This window comes from Echinops telfairi, unplaced genomic scaffold, assembly GCF_000313985.2.
Source record: "Echinops telfairi isolate 266 unplaced genomic scaffold, ASM31398v2 ScPeMD7_2565;HRSCAF=3150, whole genome shotgun sequence".
In the NCBI taxonomy this organism is placed as follows: Eukaryota; Metazoa; Chordata; class Mammalia; order Afrosoricida; family Tenrecidae; genus Echinops; species Echinops telfairi.
The window spans coordinates 218,937-228,176 of NW_022106463.1; the positions used below are offsets into that span (position 1 = coordinate 218,937).

General features: G+C 43.6%; 3 pseudogenes; 1 reads left to right on the forward strand and 2 right to left on the reverse strand.

Annotated features, from left to right (window-relative positions):
• Positions 1-1,815: 1,815 nt before the first annotated feature.
• On the reverse strand, positions 1,816-4,841 carry LOC101656026 (annotated as a pseudogene).
• A 1,023-nt stretch (positions 4,842-5,864) lies between these two features.
• Positions 5,865-6,469, reverse strand: LOC101655711 (annotated as a pseudogene).
• The window catches only part of LOC101655398, a 6,902-nt pseudogene continuing 4,129 nt past the window's right edge, over positions 6,468-9,240 (forward strand).

Genomic DNA, 9,240 nt, shown 5'->3' on the forward strand with positions numbered 1-9,240 from the left:
TCAAGTTTTACCGAAGTTCATAAAAATGCATTATTTTTACATTTTGTTATGTTTTAAGTATAAGTTTACACAGCACATTAATTTCCCACTTAACAATGCATATGCACTTTGTTCTTAAATACGGTTGGGTTGCCGTCCCCGCAATGTATCAGCGCCCCCTCCATCCTTCCTCTGCTTACCCTGCCTGCTCATCTTTTCTTGTTGGCAAATGTTGCCTCTTTGGTCTCCATAGTTGATTGTTCGAAGGAGCACGCTCCTAAGAAGTGTTATAGCCAATCTATTATTTGGTTGAAAGGTGACCTCCAAAGTGCCTTCAGTTTCAAGGTAAATGTGTATCTTAGGAAGGTAGTTTCAGGGGTTCCTCTAGTCAAGCATCCCAGGAAGTATGGGTTTGTTTGCTTTTTTTCTTTAAGTATGTTTGTTTTTTTTTAATGAGTTTGAGTTTTATTTTAACCTTTTAAATGTGGACCTTTTGTTACATCCTTGGTCAGAGCAGCAGGATACCTTTTTTGTTAGTGGGGCCCCAGCTAGTTCAAGTCTCAAGTTAGGGAAGACTGTGGTTTGTGTGGACCACTAATCCAGTGGACTAATTGCTCCCTTGACTCTTTCTTTTCCTTTTTTTCCCATATATATATAAAACATTGATGTTTCCAGTGGAGTGGTTGAAGACTGGAAGGAGAGTTTCAGAGGTGGGGTAGGGGGTAGGGGATGGCAAGGAAACTATGTTGGAGGAAGGAACAGAATCCAGAATCCACATCCTGGGGCAGGAAAGCTAGACAGACAAAAAGGAGGCAACATTCCCTACATTAACCATTTCTGGAGACCTTCCCCAGTGACCACTGTTCTACAGCACCAACCTGATCCAGCACCATCTCATTTCCAGGTGAGAAGCCACATAGGAGAGTGAAGGACATAGAACCCAAAGGCAGAAAGAATGGTGTGTGAATGGTTTGTTTTTAGAGGAACAAAATGACACATTAATATATATACACACATATATGTGTATATTATATATACATTTACTATATATAGTGAGAAGGAAGACAACGACTAATTAGTTCACTCAATTCAACTCACTTTCATGGAACAATTAATATACTAAGGTCCTTCAACTCACCCGGGCAGCTGGTCCAAGGTCAAGGAAGCACACAGCAGTCTGCCCGCAGGCAAGACAAGCAGGGTGGGGCAGCAACAGCAGGAAGATGAGACGTTGAGGCACAGCAGAGGCCAGTAGCTTGGGAGCACAGTGAAGTGGTCCTGAGGAATCCTCAGGAAGCATGATGAAGCAGGTCTCCATGGAGCCTCAAGCTCTGGCAATGCATATACACGGCAAGGCAAGATCCACAGGTTGGCTCAGCCACAGTAGTGCAGCATGTGCTTGAGTCAAAGGACTAACTCAGGCAGCAGGGCACTAGTCCAATCATTAGAGAGAAAGAAAGAAGGGCGCTGGCCTTAGAAAGCCATTTATCTCATTGACCTCCAATCAAGCTGTGACCTGGTTAAACTCCGCCCACATGTTCCTATGGAAACCTAGTTGGCACAATAAACCTAAGTATCACAAATGGCAAGAGTCTGGCCAGAAGAAGCTCTTTTTGCTGCTATCAGTCCTTACTGATCAGGACCCCCTACCGTGTCTCCCCTTGGCCTCACAAGCTTCTGTTTCCTGCATTCTCCACAATCAAGTAGGAATCATTCTTGCAGCAAAATCAGATGAAAAAGAATGGAGGCATGGCAAGAGAGGTAGACAGCATGCTTAGACTGTTTGTTGTGAAAAAATTTGTAAGCAGAAATCTGGTCCTTATTTCTGTCCAATATTTACTGTTTCTTTGTTGCAGACTTTATCTTTTCTACATAAGATAATCACTGTGATAATAATCTCTTCATTTTCCAGAGATGAGTCAAGATAATCTTTTTTAAACAGTTTCATTAGCACTTCCTCCACATGTCATACAATTCAATGATCAAGAGGAGTTGTACAATTATCACCACAGTCAACTCTAGAACAGTTTTTTCTTCCTTGTACTCATTGTTATTCATGTAGATAATCTTCTTCATGCTCTAGAAAATCTTCCTAGCCAATATTTCATTGGCTGCCTCTGTCTCCAGATCTTCATCTGCTGAGGGACTGTAAGCACCTGCAGAACCAGAAGGGGATGTGGACGGAGTTGAATCTTCTGCTGAGAGCAGCAGATCAGGAGGGGCTTCCATCACTGTGGACAAGGGTCTGTGCTGCCAGCTGGACCTTTCCCCTGAGCACTCTCAGTGCTGCTCAGCAACAACAGCAGCAAGCCCGTGTATGTACATCAGTTGGTTACTATTTCCCTCAGAAGGACTTTCCTGAGGGCTATTGGTTTCAGCACCTGACCCATTTAACCACCACATGTGTAGATTATTGAGAAGATTATTGTAGATTATCTGTAGGGCTCCATCCAGGTTCCCACTGGCCTAGCTAAGAGCCTGCTTAGCCACATGTGTGGAGAGTAGCTCATGACTTTCAAAGCATTGATATCCTTAGTTGGCGCCTTTTCTTCTCTTTTTCTTCTTTCCTTATCTGGGTCAATTTCTCTCCGGTTGGTGATATGAGTAAGTTGCACGATCCAAGTTACTGTCACATGCTCCCAGGCCCAGCTGGGCTTCCTGTGCCATAAATCTCAGCTGCCAACTGGACATCCCCTAACAGAAGGATCGCGGGGAGGAGACCAGTCAGTCAGGGTGCAGTATAGCAACAATGAGATATACAACTTTCCTCTAGTTCTTTAATGCTTCCCCCCCCACCACCACCACTATCATGATCCCAAATCTGCCTTACAAATCCGGCTAGACCAGAGGATGTACACTGGTACAGATAAGAACTGGAAACACAGGGAATCTAGGACAGATGAACCCTTCAGGACCAATCATGAGAGTAGTGATACCAGGAGGGGAAGGGGGAAGGTGGGGTAGAAAAGGGGAACCAATCACAATGATAACCCCCTTCCTGGGAGATGGGCAATAGAAAAGTGGGTGAAGGGAGACGTTGGACAGTGTTAGACAGGACAAAATAATAATAATTTATAAATTATCAGGGGTTCATGAGGAAGGAGGGGAAAAATGAGGAGCTGATACCAAGGGCTCAAGTAGAAAGAAAATGAGAATGATGATGGCAATAGATGTGCTTGACACAATGGAAGGATGTATAGATGGTGATGAGTGCTGTACGAGCCCCCAATAGAACTTTTAAAAAAAAATTTCAGCTACAACAAATTATGGTTCTTTGATGGCTCAATGTTATCGCTCTTTAAAGAGTTGGCATGGCTTGTTGAGACTCTTCCTTGGCTTTATACCAGTACCACTCTGATAGATTTGGATTGCCTGAAGCAAGTAGTCTTAGGAACACTACCTTCTCTTTACCACATTTTCCTTTCATGTGGACCAGTCTCTGATGGTCCTCTCCATAGCAAATTTTAATGCATTTCTGGGCCAAGTTTATTTATTTTTTCTGCATCGTCAAGGCATTCCAGTTGCTCTGGGTGGAAGTAGCACCATACAATATCTAGCTGGAGCCCCATGTAGATTTCTACTGCGTCCAATTGTTCTCTGCAGCACTCACAGAAATATTTGTCAGCATCCAACGGACATGGCAATGCTATTCCTTATTCTTCTCTTTTCAGGAAAGCTCTGCTCTTCTCATGTTATCCCATAGCTCTCAAGGGCTTTGCTCTCGAGAGTGGGGGAATCCTGATTGATCTGCCTGTTTGGTTGGCTACGTCTAAATAAGGTTTGTTTCTGGATCCACCACGTCTCAGCTCTCGCAGCCCAGATTTCACACTACGGGCCACTCTTTACTCTTCCACGGTTTTCCCTAGTTGAAGCTGTTTCTTTTTTTTCACATTTTATTTTTAAAATTTTTTATTAATTTTATTGAGGGCCTTTACCAATCTTATGACAATCCATCATTCAATTGTATTAAGCACTTGTACCTATGTTGCCATCTGCATTTCCAAAACATTTTCTTTCTACTTGAGCCCTTGATATCAGTTCCTCTTTTTTCCCCTCCCTCCCGCCCCCCTGAATCCTTGATCGATTATATATTATTATTGTTATTTCATGAGCTGTTTCTTATTTATGGTAATTTTGATATCATTTTCTTGAAATCCAAAGTTTCTGCTATTTTGGACTTCAGTTCCCTGCCAGTGATGTGCAATCAGGTCTCCCACAAGTTTTTCCTGTCTTTTCTTAGTCTTGGGGGAAAAAATACCTCAGTTATAGCAATTACTATTGTTTTGTAATTTTCATTTCCTGCCCCACTTTCCATTGCTTTGCACCATATTTCTTCTGGTTTTTTCCTACCTCATTTTCACAGCATTGTAGCTTATCAGAGTATTTCTTAGAAAGGTCCCCCTTTTTAATAAAAAATCATTTTATTGGGGACTCTTACAGATATCACAATGATCCATAAATCAGTTATAACAAGCACACTTGTACGTACGATACCATCATCATTTTCAGAACATTATCTTTCTATTTGATCCCTTATTATAAACTCCTCTTTTTTCCCTTCCTCCCTGACCCTCGTGAACCCTGGATAAATTACATATATATATATATATATATATATATTTTTTTTTTTTTTCATATCTTACACCATCCATTATATCCCTTCACCCACATTTTTGTTATTCGTCCCCCTGGTGTGTGTGTGTGCTATACATTATCATTGCTATCGGTTTCCCCTGAGCAAGGTCCTTTCATGCCAAACCAACTTGGTTATTTTCTTCTGTAGATGGAACTTTGCAAAGTTGAATTTTGTCTTCCCTTAAAACCTAGGGTAATTTTGCTAGAAGATATTTATTTTGTACCATCCTCCATCCCCAGGGCACCACACTTCACTGCTCCACTTCTCTGAGCCTTTTTTTTTTTTTGAGCCTTGATTCCTTACTTTCCTCCACTCACCTTTGCTCCAAATGAGAAGACACCAATAGCCGTATCTCTGATGACCCCTTGCAAGCTTTGACGATCCCAGATTCTACCCAGCAAAGTAGAATATAGACTACTACTGTTGTGCCAAATGATCTAGATGGCCCCTGAGGCTCTGATCCTTAATCTTCCAGCCCAGCAACTCAGTCTCACAAAGCTTTCCTAACTGTGCCGCCCATGTGCTCAAAAACTTTGTGGAACAGAGAATGAAAGATAATGGAATATCCCCATGAACATTTTGAACACCCCTTCATATATACAAATGCCATAATTAAAAAATGTTGATAAGCTATCTAGTGATATCTTCATTTTTGATATTTTTAAATGGTCCATCTCCCCCCACCCCTTGGTCATTTTGCTACAGATCTCATTTTATTAACCTATAGACACATGACAGATTATGGAAGTTAATCTTTTTAAACACCTACAGGTGTTTGAGATCAGTCCCATTTCCCAGGGGTGCCTTGCTTTATTTAACTGGATATGCAGACAAAAATTAACTTGCACTTCCGTCCAAATATTTCCTCCAGGACATTAGCTTATAATACTCTATTCTCATTTAATATCTCTGCCAAGGTAAAAAACAAACAAACACTGCTATAAGTTTTTTTTTTTTGCAGTTATCAAATGCCATTTTTATTCTCTATTGTTGATGACTACAAATAAGTGTTTCCACTATGGAAAAAAAAAGTGAGCACAGTACATGTTCATGACTAGGGAATGGGTTTTCTGAAATAGTCTTCTAGAGGACGAACAAAAACAAAAAATTTCCAAGGAAAAACAAAACAAAAGTCTGGATGTTGGGATTTCAAACTGCTTCATATAAAGTTCCTTGTAAACAAAACAATAAAAATAAATCCAAAAGGAGGTGGGATTAAAAAAAATAAGGAAAAGAAAGGAAGAAGGAATAATATAAGCCCATTTATTGCTTTTTTTCCACCTTCTCCTTGGCCTCCTCGCCTTCAGGCGCCTTGGTCCCAGAAGCCTCTTCACTGTCCACCTTCACAGAGAGAGCTTCTAGCTTCTCCGCCACCTTCTCTGCGTCCGTTTTCCCTGCCCCCGCTTTCTTTTCTCTCTCTTCCATCTCTTTCCTGCACTCTTCAAACTTTGTTGTGAATTTCTGTGCATTTTCAGCATTTAGAAACCGGATGGCGAGCAGCTCCGGCTGGGGGCACTTAACGGCAAAGTTGGCACGGTGTTCCAGATCTAGGCTCGGTCACGCCTGCGTTCGCTTCAGCTCCATCAGCGTGCGATGCAGGGGTGGGCACTTAGCTTCAGGGTCTTCTCCCTGCGCGCGAGCAAGCGGATGCTCCCCTTCTCCTGGTGCTTCGAGAGCTTCACGTCGCCCGTTCCCCGCTCCTTCCACTCTGGGAGGTCGCTCTCCGAGGCAAAACGAACAGCTTTGCCCACATTTTAAAAAGCACTTCTTCATCTTCCTCCAGCGTCTTAATTTCTTATTTGGGATGTTTTCGGTGGTGTCTCGATCCTCATGCAAATCCTTGGTGGCCGCCATGGGGGTGTGGCAGCGGCGATGTGGGTTCGACTGGTGAGGTCGTCGTCGCTGGCTCCGTGGCCTCTCAGCAGCTGGCTGTCGCTACTTCCCTCCGTGTCTGGCCTGCGATAAGCTTTAAAAAATTGGCTCTACCACATCCTGGTCCACCAAGCCTGAGGACGAGATTCCTGCTCAGAGCAGCCAAGGCACAAAGAGGACCATGGGGCGTCCCAACCATGAGATACAATGTCCCTCACTGACCCATAGTGCTACGGGGGACAATACTGGAGACACAGTGTGGGAATTGTGCCTGATCTGACCACACCACACGGAGGCAAAACACTAAGGGCATGCAACAGAGCAGCAAGGGGAGCAGAGCAAGGATGTCCCTGAGAAATAGCAAAAATAAACTTTGGGGCCAAGGTGTTGCACCCCATCAGACAACAGAAAAGTGAGAGAAGGGAGACATTGGTCAATGTAAGACATGAAAAAAATCTATAAATTATCAAGGGTTTGTGAAGGAGGGAGAGTGGCTGAGGGAAAAATGAACTGATACCAAGGGCTCAAATAGAAAGAAAATGTTTTGAGAATGATGATGACAACAAATGTACTAATGTGCTTTACACAGTGGATGTATGGGTTGTGGTAAGAGTTGTACGAGCCCCAATAAAATGATTGGGGGAAAAAAATTGGCTCTACATATACACAGGTACAGATAAGCGCTCATAGCATACAGAATCCAGTCCATGAACAGAAATGGGAGTAGCAATACCAGGAGGGGAGGGGGAAGGTGCAGAGAGCAGGGGGGAAGAAACTGTGGGGGAATAGGAGACAGTGGTCCATGTAAGATATGAAAATAATAATTTATAATTTATCAAGGGGCCATGAGGGTGGAGGTGGGAGAGAAGATAAAAAGGGCTCAAATAGAAAGTAAATGTTTAGAAAATAATGATGGCAACATATGTACAAATGTGCTTGATGCAATTGATGTATGAGCTATAAGAGCCCCCAATAAAAAATGATCTTAAAAAAAAATGGCTCTAGTTCTCTGTATTGTCAGCGCTATCACTGAGAGAAGCCCTGTGGATGCCCCAATCCCGTTTGTTTCCTCTTCGTAAAGGTGGGTAAGTATAAAGCCTCGACTTGGACGTACACCGTGGGTTTCCAGAGAGAGAACTGGAGTGGATCTCCTTACCTCAAATGAGGTTTACTGACGAATGTTTAAGAAATCCAATCAGACTCTTTTCTGCGATGAGAGTGCTCCACTCTGACCTCAAACTATGTTCTTTCTGTGCTGTCCCCCCAGGTCTGGGCCCACCCTTGTCTTCTATTCTGACTTTTACCTGTTTGTGGCAGCCACCTTGATCCTGGTGTCACCAGGGGCCGCCGTCCCACCTGGTGTTACTATTATTGTAGGAACAAGCCCTATCCAAAGTCACACTTCTGCTGAGGTGTCTCTGATACCAAGATTCACATCTTTGACTGGGGCCGGAAAAAGGCAAAGGTGGATGAATTAATTCCCACAGTGTAGACACGTGGTGCCGGATGCGTACGAGCAGCTCTCCTCCTCAGGCCTGGAGGCTGTTGAAAAGTCCTGGCAAAGGTGGCTTCCACATCCAAGTGCAGCTCCACCCCTCCCACGTCATCCACATCAACATGATGCTGTCGTGTGTTGGGGCTGGCAGGCTCCAAATTGAGATATGAGGTGCTTTGGGGAAACCCAAGACACAGTGGCTAGAGTCCACATGGGCAAGGTCATCATGTCCATCCGCACGCAGCTTCCAAACAAGGAGCATGTTGTGATTGAGGCCTTACACAGGGCCAAGTCTGAGTTCCCTGGGTGCCAGTAAGATTCACATCTTCAAGAGGTGGGGCTTCACCAAGTTTGATGCAGATGAGTTTGAGGACATGGTGGCTGAGAAGCACCTCATCCAGGATGGCTGTGGGGTCAAACACACCCCTAACTGGGGCCCATTGGACAAGCGCCAGGCCCTGCATTTGTTAGGTAGTGAGAAGCAGAGACAGGGGCTTGTCCTTCTCCTTGCATTGAGGGCTCCTACAGGAAGTTGTTGTGGAGAACCAGGCGAGCCTCAGCCAGCCATAAAGGCTACGGGGCATGCGCCAATTCTAGCTGGAGCCAGGTGGGTGGTATACCTGGGTGGGGCCAAACTAGGCCAGGTGGGCTTAAAAGAGCCAATAGAGTCAATCAATACTTTTGACCACATCTCCCAGCCAAAGGCCCCAAATACCAGGACCTCAAGAGCACCTGGCCCAATGAACATTGATGCAAAAATATTTAACAAAATATCAATCAATAGAATACAAAAGTACTATATAAAACAAATAATTCACCATGACAAAGTGGGATTCATACCAGGGATGCAGGGATGGTTCAACATACGATAGACCATTAATATCATTTGCCACATTGACATGAAAAACTCTAAGAACCACATGATAATATCGATAGATGCAGAAAAAGCATTCAACAACATCCAACACCAATTCCTGTTTAAGACACTTGAGAAGATAGGAATGGAAGGAAAATTCCTCAGGACAATACAAACTATATATTAAAAATCAACAGCCAAGGTGGTAGTCGATGGAGAAAAGAGTAACACGATCCCACTGAAAAAGGGGACCAGACAAGGATGCCGCTTGTCCCCACTCTTATTTAATATCATGCTGGAGGTTTTAGCTAACAGCATAAGGCAAAGACATCAAAGGTATTCGCCTGGGGAAGGAAGAGGTGAAACTATCGTTATTTGCAGATGATATGATTTTATATATGG